A 14386-nucleotide genomic window follows, 5' to 3' on the forward strand; every position below is an offset into this window, starting at 1 on the left:
GTGACCGTAATGAGAGTAAGTACAATTGCAAGTCTCTATGTACGTGAGTTAGCCATTCGTTGAATGAGATATTAACTTCAGAGGGGAAGTTGTTCATCTCTTGTTCAATTTTTGTATGTATGTACATGAGTTAGCCATTCATTGAATGAGATATTAACTTCAGAGGAGAAGTTGTTCGTCTCTTGTTCAATTTTTGTATGTAGTCCTTGATATTTTTTCAATATTTCCCTTGCAAAGGGGTAAGTATCATTGTTTCATTTAGTGGAAGTTCAAGATATTGAAATCAACATATTTTATTATGTCTTTTAGTACATGTCGACGTGTGCTTATGTGTTTGAATTTCTTTCATAATTTCATAGAAGAAATTTTTATCAAATGTTAGGAGCATCTTTCACCCACATAATTCCATGTTCATGTTGTCTACCTCTGCTCTGTAACTCTTTGATAAAAAAATAATGTAAAATATTTTCAACTAATGATGGGCCTTTTAAGATTAGAGATAATGTATGTTGGAGGTTGTGAACAGAATACCAAGCATGCAAAGTAGGGTTTTTCCTTGCTATGTTAAGGAATTGTATTTCTAATATTTCTGTCTATGGATATTGTTTCTGTCTATGGATATTGTTTTATTATTAGTCAAGTGTGACTATGGCAAACTCTTCCATGCGAGCACGCCGAACCCGGCAGGGGTCCTAGTGGATACTTTGTGTGCTTTAGTTGGGGATGCATAACTAACATGTGAGTTGCCATGTTAGATGGTCAATATTGTGGGTGATTCCATGTTAATACCGATGTTGCTAGTGCTAATGGTTTTATGTTTGATTATTGTACTTTGAGTGCAATTATATTAGGATCAATTGATTCAGTAATTCGTACAATTGATTGTTAATAGCTAATAAGTTGGTGGCTTTAGTACAGGTGATGGAACTTTGATGAGAATTGGAATTGATGCGAGGGTACCCATCGAGGAGTCGCACGGTGCATAGCATGTGGCCATGGGCCAATTTTGTATTTCATTGATACTGTAAACCTTGGGCAATATTTGTGACAAAAGACATAAACCCTTTTTGGATAAAGTGAGCCCAAAGTGGGTTTGTAAAAGTTATCCCCTACTTTGGGAAAAGAATGCTTTTGGATGTACTATTTTTGGCTCTTTGCCTTGGAATATGCAATTATAAATACTCTAGATAAGCCACCACCGAGAGGGGGTAGATTGGATGATGTGTTGCTCTCTCTTTCTTCTCTGTCTCTTGTTCCCTTTTCCTCATTTCATGGTTTACTTTGTTCTTTGGATCATGATTATAGTGACTCATGAATTTGTGGACATAATTAATCTCTATTTTGGTAAAATTGGTATCAGAGGCAAGAGACATGATTTTCATGAGACAATCATTCCCAATCATTTTGACCACTTGATTGTTACATTTTGAGTTCATATGCAAAAGTTATCAAAGATGTTTTGAAAAATCAATGCTGCAGTCACGATTGATGAGAACGGCCCATGCTAGCTTGTTCAAAATGTATGCACCAATTATTTTGAGTGGTTGTTACTATATTCTAACTTCAAGTAAGAAAGTTATGGGTGTTTATTTCCACTGCCTGCTATCCATGAATTGGTAGAAGCAATCTTTGGATAGGAAGATGGAGAGCCACGACCATATATGAGACTTCATCTTAAGGGCATGAGGATAGAACATGTTCATATTTTTATAGAGTGAAGGATGTTTGAAGTCAAGTAGCATCGTGTGATTTCAAGTATGGAAGTTGTACAAAAGTTGCAACAAGGATTCTTTGAGGTTGAAGACCAAGGCTATTTAACTTGGAAGAGAGCAATGGGACTAAATCAAGAATCAAGAGGCACACATGATGCAGACAAATATATGCACTATATGCATGTTATTTCTTCGACAACAATCGACAATTCCTCTTGGTAGCTTAGTAGACATAGTTAAGCATACGATGGTGGTGACTAGATGGTGAAGTCATCTACTAACTCTCTAGAGTTATTGGACCGATGATTGGACATGAAGCAAAACGAAGCTTATTAGAGCATAGATACTATGCAAGAACAGAATAACCTTGAAAATGTACATAGAAATGTTAAGCCACCAAGTGTTTCTAAGAGCAGCATCAAACGAACACAACATAAAAGGATCTGTATATCATGGACTTGACAATGGTTTAATTCTTTATTCCAGCAAAATCAAGAATTTTCTAAGTTACAAATATGCTAAATGTTCTTAAAAGAACACTCACAATTAAACATGACACCCTACCTATAGTTATAAACATTTACAATACATACTTAAAAAAGAAAAAATACTTACAAATAAAAATCTCTAAAACAAACCTATATCTAACAACAATATCTTGAAAAATTGAGCCTTCTCTTAATATCACCTATGATTGTGATGAACAAGCCATTATAAATTACCTAAAAGAGATTTTAGAAACTCCTATACATACTTGCTTTTGCTGCAAATGGTTATCATTTACTTTTCAATTGAAGAGCATTGTTCAAAAGAGATAAATTTCCTTGAAAGTGAATTACAAATACAATTAACATGCAGTGAAAAGGTACACACAAAATTTACAATGAATGCTATAAGAAAAAATTTAAAAAAAACAAAATACCAAAATACACGTTGCCATATGGTATTCAAATGCACAAGAAATTGCTAGAAATTTCAAAGTTGAATCGATAGAAGAAATATGAGCTACTTCTCAAAATACATTTGGATAGAGACACAAATTTTCAATCTAAGTTTCTCTTTTGTTGTTATTGCTCTCTCATTGCCATATAATAATTTTGAAAAGTTTAATTCTTCACAATTTTCATCTTTGAAAAATCTAAGTGGATCATATTCTTGTGAAGGTGCTATTGTTATAATATTAGATGTAGTGTCAAAAAATTCACTCGAGTCTATGAAAAATGTACAAGTGTATCTGTACAAGCATCGGTGGCATCTTCATTAAAGCTATCAATATTATCATCACTACCTTGTTGTTGGTAGCTATATGTTTGACTTGTTTTGTTTATTTCATATTTTAGACAATATTGTGAGATCCATATATTTAAAATCTCAACTTTGTACTTTTTGTACAGTGGTGTTTGAGTAAGAATATGCAAAGCTTTCATTACAGGATATGGTTGAATGTACCCACTTGTATAAATTGATTGGTACTCAAGTTTACACTTTATTGCTATGCTTATTGTCATTGTGTCATCTATTGGCCGTGAAAGTATAGTCTGTATGACATTGGTATTTGTAGGCACATTGATAATACTACCTTTTAATAAATATTGCCCATAGCTACAAAAAAATAGCACAATAGGAATTAACGAATCAAGACCGGTGATTTGCTATACACATGACTAACAAATTGCTTACAAATGCCTCAGCCAAATTCTATTTTAATGGAGTAATGAGCCATCCTTTTCCTTGAGGAGGTTGATTAGGCAAGGTTGTCCCTTTGCCCCTCTGCTTTTTGCAATTGCTGTGCTGACTCCCTTGGCTGGCTACTCAAAAGCCAGATCTAGGAAGGAAATCTCAAAGGGATGTAATTGAACAAAGGAGACAAAATTAGGCCCCAAGCCCATATCCTATAGAGAAAGTAAAAGAAAGTCCCACTCTAGCCTGTCATAAGCTTTGTCAAAGTCTACCTTCAGAAAGCAGATGTCTTGTTTTGTCTCATTAGCATATTCACACCCCTCCCAAATATTTATAATGGTCTCAAGGAGATGGAGACCCTTTATGAATCCTTTTTGTTCTACCAAGATCCAATCTTTCATCTTCCCTTGTATTCTAAGGACCAGAGCTTTAGCAAAGATGTTGTAACTGCAATTAAGCATAGGTCTCCAATTATGAGCTCTTCTTTGGAGCCCACCTTAGGTATGAGCTTGATAATTCCTTCATTACCATGAGAAGGTAGAGCTCCATTATGCATGCTTTCCTGCCATAGTAAAAGCAAATAAAGCCCAACAGTGTCCCAAAAGCTTTATAGAATTCCACAGGCAGCCCATCCTCTCCTAGTGTTTCCCCATCAGCCACCATTTACTACCTACTTTAGTTCTTCTAGAGTTAAAGGCTTCTCAAGATAAGCCATATCAAATCTCTCCACATCTTTATCTCTAGCCACATGGCATAATTATATGGCTCTCTAAACCTCCTCATTTGGTATCACTTTAGAGGACAAGAGTGTTTGAAAGTGATACTTTATCAAACTCATATTTTCCTCTATAGAGGAGACTATAGTATGTGTGGGGGTTAAAGGTCACTGTGCCTTTACCCCAGTTATGTACAATACTCAAATGCATATATAAATGAATGAAAAAGAAGATTAGGTGGTTTTGCACCCACCAAAACTTGTGTGGCTCTCTATTTCTCTCTCTCCCTCTTCCGTTCTTGCTTCCGTTGAGAGCACTCTCAACTGGTATCAGAGCCCGGGTGATCTAGTTGAGTGTGCATGAATGCTTGGAAGCTCAGTAGCTTTGTGGGAGGAAGGAGAAGCTCTGTGGGAAGCTTTGTGGGTGACTTTACTTGCATTCGAGTGTGCAGAGACCTTGGAGGAACCTTTGGAAAAGTCACTTTGGTTTTGCGAAGTGGTTTTGAGAGCCTATTAAGTGTTTTCAAAGAAAAAGTCGTTTTTAAAGCTTTTCCATGTTCTCTTCGACGACAGAGACTCCGTATTGACTTGTAGAGGCAACTATTGCTTACTTTTGATGTCCACTTCACTTCAAGAGCTTGGAAACACCTTCATTCTTGAATCTGGGATCATTTCATTGGATTTCTGACTCACTGTGTCAGTTTCTGCGTTTTTCTGCCCGGGTGTTGGAACTCAAGTTTGGAGCAACCATTTGCAGATCTATCAGTTCTGGTGGACTCAGGAGGTCCTAAAACTTCTATGTTGCTCATCATTCGCACTCCGGTGGAAAGTAAGATGTGGCTGATATGCAGGTGGGACAACAAGCTGAAATGCCCTTGAGAAGATCATCTAGAGTGTCTAAACCGCCTGATAGGTTTGTTTCCAGGGGTAGACTATGTGATGCTTATTGCTTGCGGGGAGCCTTCTTGGTACAGAGAGGCTATGATGGACGAGGATCAACGCAAGTGGGAGTATGCTATGCAATCAAAGGTGAGTTCACTTATGAAGAATAAGCCTTGGGACTTGGTTTCTTTGCCACATGGAAAGAAAGCATTGCCATGTAAATGGGTCTACAAGATGAAGGTCACAGGTGATGATGTGCCTAGGTACAAGGCCCGTTTGGTCGCTAAAGGGTTCAAGCAAGAGAAGGGTGTGGACTTTGATGAGATATTCTCTCCGGTTGTGAAGATGACCACACTTAGATGCATGCTTGGAGTAGTGGCATCAGAGGATATGGAGCTTATGCAGATGGATGTAAAGACAGCTTTCTTGCATGGGGATTTGCATGAGGAAATTTACATGGTGCAGCCGGAAGGCTTTGAATAAAAGGGCAAAGAGCATTTAGTTTGTAACCTAAAGAAGAGTCTCTATGGTCTTAAGCAAGCGCCTAGAAAATGGTATAAAAAATTTGATGCTTTCATTCGGTCCCAGGGTTTTAGAAGGAGTGAAATTGATCACTGCCTCTACATTAAAAGGGCTAAGGATAATAGCCTGATAATCCTGGCACTATACGTGGATGATATGCTATTGGCTAGCAAGAATACTTATGAGCTAGATGCATTAAAGGCCAAGTTGCATGAGGCCTTTGATATGAAGGATTTGGGACTTGCAGGTCATATTCTTGGTATGCGCATCACACGTGATCGGAGTAGGAAACTCCTTTGGCTTTCACAGAAGGAGTATGTTACAAAAGTATTGCAGCATTTCAATATGGAGGGGGGGAAGGCAGTGAGTACTCCATTGCCTCCATATGTGAAACTGAGTCATACAGATAGTCCCAAAGCAGATGAGGAGAGAGCCATGATGGCCAAGGTTCCTTATGCATCAGCAGTTGGGAGTCTTATGTATGCTATGATAGATACTAGACCAGACATCGCATTTGCAGTGGGAGTTGTTAGCTGGTATATGGCTAATCCAGGAAAGAGGCATTGGGAGGAAGTTAAGTGCATCATGAGGTACATGAAGGGTACCAAGGAGATGTGCATCTGCTTTGGTAAAGGAGACATGCGTGTACTTGGGTACACAGATTTAGATTGTGCACGGCATGTGGATAGTAGGAGAACCACTTCTAGTTATGTGTTCACCTTTGCAGGTGGTGCAGTGTCATGGATGTCTCGTGCACAGAAGTGCGTTGCTTTATCTACCACAAAGTCTGAGTATGTTGCAACCACAGAGGGTTGCAAGGAGGCTATATGGCTTGATCGGCTAGTGAGAGATTTGGGGATTCATACAGGTGTACCAACATTGCATAGTGATTCCATGAGTGCTATTCAGCTAGCACGAAATCCAGTCTTTCATGCAAAGACCAAACACATTGAGGTCAGGTACCATTTCATCAAGGTACTTGAGGAAAAGCGCATAGAGCTTGTCAAGGTTCATACAGATGATAACCCTGCAGATATGCTGACGAAGAGTCTACCCAGTCAGCGGTTTGAGTATCGTTGTGTATTAATGGGCATTGGATAGTATGCTCACTGGTTGTTCTCCCTTAAAGGCACATTGTCCTTTAAGTGGGAGGTTGTGGGGGTTAAAGGTCACTGTGCCTTTACCCCGGTTATGTACAATACTCAAATGCATATATAAATGAATGAAAAAGAAGATTAGGGTGGTTTTGCACCCACCAATACTTGTGTGGCTCTCTATTTCTCTCTCTCCCTCTTTTGTTCTTGCTTTCATTGAGAGCACTCTCAGTATGATCTGCTTCTTAAGGAGAGGGACTTACTCATTTTCTCTCTTTCTCCTCATAAGTTTAAAAGTTTCCTTAGTGGGCCTATCAATCTTTCCTACCCATGAATCTACTAAAAATTACGTTCTACTAAAAATTCATAGTACAATATGAAGATACTAAAATTGGAATGCATATACTTGCTTAAACAACTACCCCACACTAAAGGAATCTTACTTCCATGACTAGTAGCTCTTATGTTTTGGTCCTATATAGTGTGAACTAAGAATATCTTTTTGGGAGAGCAAACACTGGATCTAGCTCAGAACTATTCTCAATCCAATTTAAACTCTTTCCCCAAAATTGACGATTCCTACCTGCAATGATTTGTCATCACCCGTGAAATCCAAAACATAGTTGCAAGCATTCAAGTCAGTGCCACTGGTCTCTTCGGCATGCGACTCCCGATCCACCAGGAGGAAGAGTTGTTGGATGCAGAGTTTGCAGATGACACAACTTTGTTTGTGGAGGGATCAATGGCTAGCCTTGTGATAGTCAAGGGCACCTTGGCCATTTATTATGAGGCCTCAAGAGCACACACTAGGTGGACCAAATCCATCACCTTCTTCATAGGCATAGAGGAGGTCTAGGAGATCCGAGACTAGGAGGCAACCCTTGGCTTCAAGTGGATCCCACAGGGGTAGACTCCAGGATATCTAGGGTGTCAGATGGGGATGGATATCTCGATGGAGCATCAAATTGCCCTAGTTCTTAAGAGCGTTTGGCACAAGCTTCTATATTGGAGTTCTGCCAAACTCTCCCTTGTAGGTAGACATTGGTGGTGAACCAGGTCTATGTCCTAATATATGGCATCCTACTAGTGTTTCCATAGGGACTACATGAGATAGCTCAAGAGATTTGTGCGTACCTTTCTCTGGGTAGGTTTGGATGGCACATGGAACACCATGGCTAGAGTGGCTTGGCAGATAGTGATCCTCCATAGTCGAGTGGTGGTTTGAGCATCATAAACCCATAGATGTAAAGTCAGCAGTCCCTCCTAGGCAAGCTGGTGGTTCATGGTCTCACACCAGGCATAGAGCCTTGGAAGCTCCTCTATAGGGTACTTCTCAAGATCACCCCCTAGGCAGGGTGCCAGTGGTAGTAGACTTATAGGTGGATCTTCTCGAAGGCATCACTCATAGGTGGAGGATCCCCATTCACGAGGAGCCTGATGAGGGCATGGTGCAAAGTTTTAGGGGGACTCATTCGGGCCAGCCCTTCCTACAGGGAGGAATTCAAGAGATAATTGATTCTTTGGCATGCAGATGTCAAAGATGCGAATGGATGGATGTTAGGGTAGAGAACACACATTGGATGTGCACAATGGGATAGTGGCCTAGTGAGATCCTTTGGCTCTTGAAGACAGCTCCCTAAGGATACAAAGGCTAGGGCACAAGGACTCTTACTTGAGAGGAGTAGGTATTATGGTGGTCAAGATTGACACATCGATCCCTGAGTCATGATGGGAGGGGTTGACCCCCCCTAAACCCCCCACTGCTTGGATGGTCAATTTTTTTGGACGAGGTTGCCTCTCAAGGTCCGGTTCTTTAGAGAGCATTTGGGATCCATCTAACATAGGTTTTACGGAGTAGGACCAGGAGGCCTTTTTACAAGTGGAGTCAAAGAGGGATTTGTAGGAGCTGATAGCCTTGGAGGATTTTGGGTGGCATGAAAATTTTGGGTTATTAACTTAATTAGTTTGCAGTTTACTAGTTCATAGTAGTTGGTAAATCAATAATTGAGCTTTGTCTCACAATTAAAAATTATTATTCTAACATTATTGTACTATAATTTTTGCTAGTCTGTGAACAACTAATGCCTTCTTAAACATGTTGCTTATCTTCTTTTAATTAACATCAAGTGATAGTGATTATTATCACATGAATAGATAAAATTGTTGATGATGGAAATAGGAAAATGTCATATCCAATGAGTCCTCTCCTATAAATGCAAACAATACAACCCCTCTCTTTTGACATCTCTTCTCACTTACTTACCACCTCTCGATGTGAGGAGTTCTCTGAACACTAGGTCCTCAATGAAAAGAAGCTTGTATGATACATAGGTTGTAGATGAGAAGAAACCTAGAGTTGTGATTGTGAAAGAGAAAAGATCACCTTGCACTCGATCTAAAGAGTCAATGCCATTTCCATCTTTACATGAGGTAGAGAATTGGGTAGGGGAAGAGAAGGACTTGGCTGCAATTAAGGTAAATAAAGTTTTGAAGATCGATCTTACTATTAAAAATTGTATTTTTGATGGAAAGGTCTTGAATAACTTGGGGACTTAATGTAACTTATCCAAAATGTTTGAATGGTGATCTTGCTAATAGGGTGGGTATTGGATGCATTGAAATCTATATCAATTACCTATATTATATTTGTGTTGTGGAAGTCTTTAAAACAGGTGATTGTATAAGTGTGACAAAGTTCTCAATGTGTGGTAAAAGTCTAGGAAATGATGGGGAAACCATAGATTACACCATAACTTTTGAACCATCCACTAGAATGAAAAGATTACCACCTTTTAGCGTTGTCCTCGAGATATACTCAAAACATTTAATCTCTAAGTACAAAGAAAAATGTAAGAACTTGATCAATAAAGGAGATGGAAAGCAACTACTGGTAGCAACACTAGTAATGACATTGATCAAGTTAGGCACATCCTACAAGCAAAGGGATGAAATTATTGTTGGGGAAGCGAGCTTGTTGACTTTCAAACACAAACAAAAATTTCACATGAAAGTAATGTACAAGCGGATGGAGCGATTGAAAAACCCATAAGTACAAAGAAGCAAAGGTGCATGATTTCCATTGATGAAAATGTAGATGAACAAAAACACATAGCGACGTATGGTGATTATTCAAAGTATGTGCAAAAATATATCAAAGAAATAAAAGACACGTCTTCATATAGTTGTTTCGCTTATGAAATAATGGTGTTTAATATATGTGAAAAAAGAAAATTTTGAATGGGTGATAAGGAAATAGGAACCTTACATCAAATATTTAATGCAAAAGAACATAGGATTTGGTAAGAATGTAAAAGCATAATACAAAAAGTTATTTTGCCAAAATACTTCACACCTACACAAAATAAGAGTAAATTATGTGGTAAGTCATGTCAATATGTTAAATGACATAGAAGAGCATTTAATTTCTCCAAGGATAGCATTTACACAAATTAGAGAAATGACTTTCAGCAGGGCAATTTGGCTTAACTAGAAGCATAGTGAATGTATTAGGAGATACAAGAAAAGTACAATGTATTTTGCCAAGTTTTGGAGATGATGAAGATTCAACAATGATAGGACAAGAAGAAAGTGGAATACAAATCTACTTGTGAAATTGGAAAAGTTTACCCATACACTCTTATGAAAGCATGGGATGCACTTATTAAAACACCATTGTACATAGTCAACAATGTTACTATTAAGAATGAGTGGTATTATACAAAGTGTAAACCAATCACAATACAAAGATCCAATATGACAACAACATAATAGCATCACTCCTGAAGTAGATGATATTGAAATAGATAAATTAATACACAATTCAATAATTGTTGAATAAATCATTGATTGTGACATAGAAGCAGCGTATGTGGCACTGATAGAGAATCATAAGCCCCTAGGAGTCTTCCAAGGCAAAACACAGTGAAGCATTGAACTTTCCAACTATACTTTGAATCTCCAAGATTTGCTAGCAATGTTAAGATAACATATTTAGGCATTCTTAAATGGAAAATAATGCATAAATCTTGTAATTTTGATCACAACATTACAAATATATTTTTAAATCATTCAAAGTCTTGATACAACAAGTAATGCAATATATATGGGTATGATTAAGAAAAGGAATGCTACAAAACATAGTATCATTGCTAGAGATATCAAGAACAACACAAATGTTGAAAGAATTCTAAAATCAAGGATAGGGTATAGAGACTTTGAGAGCCTTCGGACCTATACTAAATCACAAAGAAAAGTTATGTAAAGAAGCTTTTGCAATGAGGTCTGCCTACATTCTTTGTGACATTTTCATGTGCATTACGTTTGTGGGAACCATTGGTGTCATCTTTACAAAATGCTTACAATCCTAACAAACACCTCAATCCACAAATGGAGTCAAATCAAGATATAAGACAATTAGTATTTTACCAAAACAAGGATTAGCCATGCCCACAAATTTATGAGTCACTAAAATCATGATCAAAAGAACAAAGAAAACCATGAAATAAAGAAAAGGGAACAAGAGACAAAGATGAAATAGAGAGCAACACAGCATGGGGTCCAATCTGCCCCCTCTAAATGGTGGCTCTTGCTTCCCATCTAGAGTATTTATAGTTGCATATTCCAAGGCAAAGAGCCAAAAATAGTATGTCCAAAAGCATCCTTTTACCCAAAGTAGGGGATTACTTTTAGAAAGCCACTTTGGGCTCACTCTATCCAAAAATGGTTTATGCCTTTTATTACAAAATATTGCCCAAGGTTTACAATATCAATGAAATACAAAATTGGCCTATGGCCATATGCTATGCACCATGCGACTCCTCAATTGGTACTCTCACACTAATTCCAATCCTCACCATGAGTTCCATAACCTGTAGTCAAGCCACCAATTATTTTAGTTATTAACAATCAATTGAATGAATAACTGATTCAATCGATCCCAATATAGTTGTGCTCAATTTACAATAATCAAACATAATACTGATAAGACTAGCGACATCGATATTAGCATGGAATCACCCATAAGACTGAGGACCAACTCACATCACAGGTTAGCTAGGCATCCCCAACTAAACCACACAAAGTATCCCTTAGGACACCCATCACGTCTAGTGTGCTCCCATAACATAGTTTTCCATAGCCACACTTGAGTAAAATAAAATAATATCCATAGCAATAGACATCAAAAATACAATTTATAACATCCCTCTTGCTTGAATTACAACTAACCTCAGTTGCATGTTTGATTGTAAGAACTGATGAGGTCTGCAAAAGCTTGAAAGAATCGCTCAAGCATCTACTGAGCATCATATCTCATATGGTTCTTAAACTTGAGCAAATATTTGACATAAATATTTCTTTTCAGGTTGTGATCAACAATGCATTATGGTTCAGGTATCATCATCAAGATGGCAAGACACAATGAGTTTAGCCAATCTAGAACTTATGAGATATAATTTTTATTTCTATCCATGTACCAATTAAAAACTACTTTATAGCATCCTTCATTACTCATGTTACTTTGGTATGGGTCCAAGCATTATATGTCATACTCCTCAATATCTATACCATCCCATACAAGTATGATATTAAGAAATAATAACAAACAGACTACTTCCTTATGATGTGAGTAGCAATACGTGACACGTACTACTCTGTGGCCAGTAGAAGAGTATATGTACCTCATTGTCTACTCACACTTCAAAATTTTTTTATTTAACTTGGTTAGCTAGTAATGATCATGCATGTATTTTTCTCTGCAACTAGAAAATACATGCAAGACATTTTCTACATCACAACATTACAAATAAATTATCAAGGCTCAAAGCTAGAGTTCTAGCTAACATTCATGTATCCCCCTCTTGCTTAGCAAGAATGTCATCATGTTATCTAAACCAACCCTATAGTTTTTCTTCTCTTTACTTTTCTCCAATTAAGTTTAATTCAATTGAACAATTTTATATTACCTGAATATTTTCTTAGCTTCCTTTGAGAATTGAAAGAAGTATTTTTTTTCAATATTTAAAGGAGAAGGATTATTTAATCATCAATACTCTTAGCTCACCTGGATAATGATATATAATATATAGGTGATCATATTTTATTCTCCTTTTTGTGATACTTTAATATATAATGGCATAGCACTCTTCATCAAATTCAATTATTGCCTTAAGTTGCCACAACATAGTTTCTTGGATTATTCAATCATCAGTACTCTTAGCTCACCTTGATAATGCTATATGTTTTATAGGCAATCATATTTTATTATCCTTTTCATGGAGCTTTAACATACAATGATCTATCACTCTTCATCAAATTCAATTAATCTGTTAAGTTGGCATAACATTCTTTCCTAGATCTATATGAATACTTCTACAAAGAAAACCCATATACAAAAGCAAGCAAAACGAAAATATGGGAAATGCATATCTACCATTTTCCTTATATTGCCATAACATTTTTTCTTGGATCTATATGAAAACTTCTATGAGAGGAACAAAACCCATATACAACAGTAAGCAAAACAAAAATATGGGAAAAAAAGCGTATGTCCTTTGTCCTTGCAACTCTTTGCTTGCTTGCTTGGTGGAGCTCCAATCAGCTTCTCTTTGCTTCACGTCCAATCGTCGGTTCAATAAAAGTTTGTAGATGACTTCACCATCAGCTCTAACAACACTACGTCTCACATCCACAAAGCCCTTGCCCAAGAAGAAGAGGGAAGAACAAAGCAAAGCCAACAAGCTTAGGAAGACCAGGCCCAAAAAGGAAACAAGGGCAAGAAGCTCCTTAGAAACAAGAGGTAAATCTATGGCAAAAGTAGGAAGAGGAAACAAAGAAAAAGGAGGTTGAGGTAGTAGAGAGGCTCAGGCAAGAATGCACCTAGAAATACCAGTAGCAGCAGTAGCTGAAGATAAGCCCCTCATAGACCTTTCTTAGTAGGAAGAGGGGCAAAGCCCATTGAGACTTGGGGCACAGCGGGGGTTGCCGGGATAGCTTGAGCTCCTAAGTGGAGGCCAATTGTGACCATCTCATCGCCCGGGAGGTCGTCCACCGTGATGGGCTCCTTCTGTACACTTTTGCCCTTGTCTTGAGGATCTGAGTGCTCGGGGCGATACTATCACCATAGGAATGCCTATAGCAACTGGCGATCCTCGTACTGGGCAAGCAATTGACTTTGGTCACGTTGCATGGAGTGGCTTGCTGGAGTGGCGCTAGGCCTTGGGGCGTCAATTCAATATGTAATATGTTACTACCCTCATTCAAAATCTAGGGTATGGGGGGACAAGGTCCATATGTAATATGCATGGATTTCCTTTAGAAATTTCAGATATGCAAGGGAAAAATATGAAAATTTAATGTCCCCCCACCCACAAAATATAAGGTACATACCTTGAAAAATATTCAAGATTTTAAGATTTGTACATATTTTTCATAATATGTGAGGCCCTTGGGGGAGGTCTTTTGGATGAGGGGGGGTAAAACAAAAAATACACTAAAATATGAAAACCCATCTCCTTTCAAATTAATTCAACTTTTTCATGTGTTACCCAAATTTCAAGGTGTAAAGACATATTTGAAGCTCTTTTAGTGTATAACACAACCATGCTAATTTGAATAATTCCTACTCATGGCATATTGTTAAATTCATCTCATAATTAAGATTTTGATGGGTTTTCTTACTAAAGGGAGTTGGTGCCCTAGGCGCTGGGCTCTCTTCATGGTCACTTCATTGTTGTGACCTCTGCTTCCTCTTGCTCCGTTGTTACCAGCCCCATGGCTGTCTT

Source organism: Dipteris shenzhenensis, chromosome 20, assembly GCF_047967505.1.
Source record: "Dipteris shenzhenensis isolate YYH24624 ecotype China chromosome 20, Dip_SZ_1.0, whole genome shotgun sequence".
NCBI lineage: Eukaryota > Viridiplantae > Streptophyta > Polypodiopsida > Gleicheniales > Dipteridaceae > Dipteris > Dipteris shenzhenensis.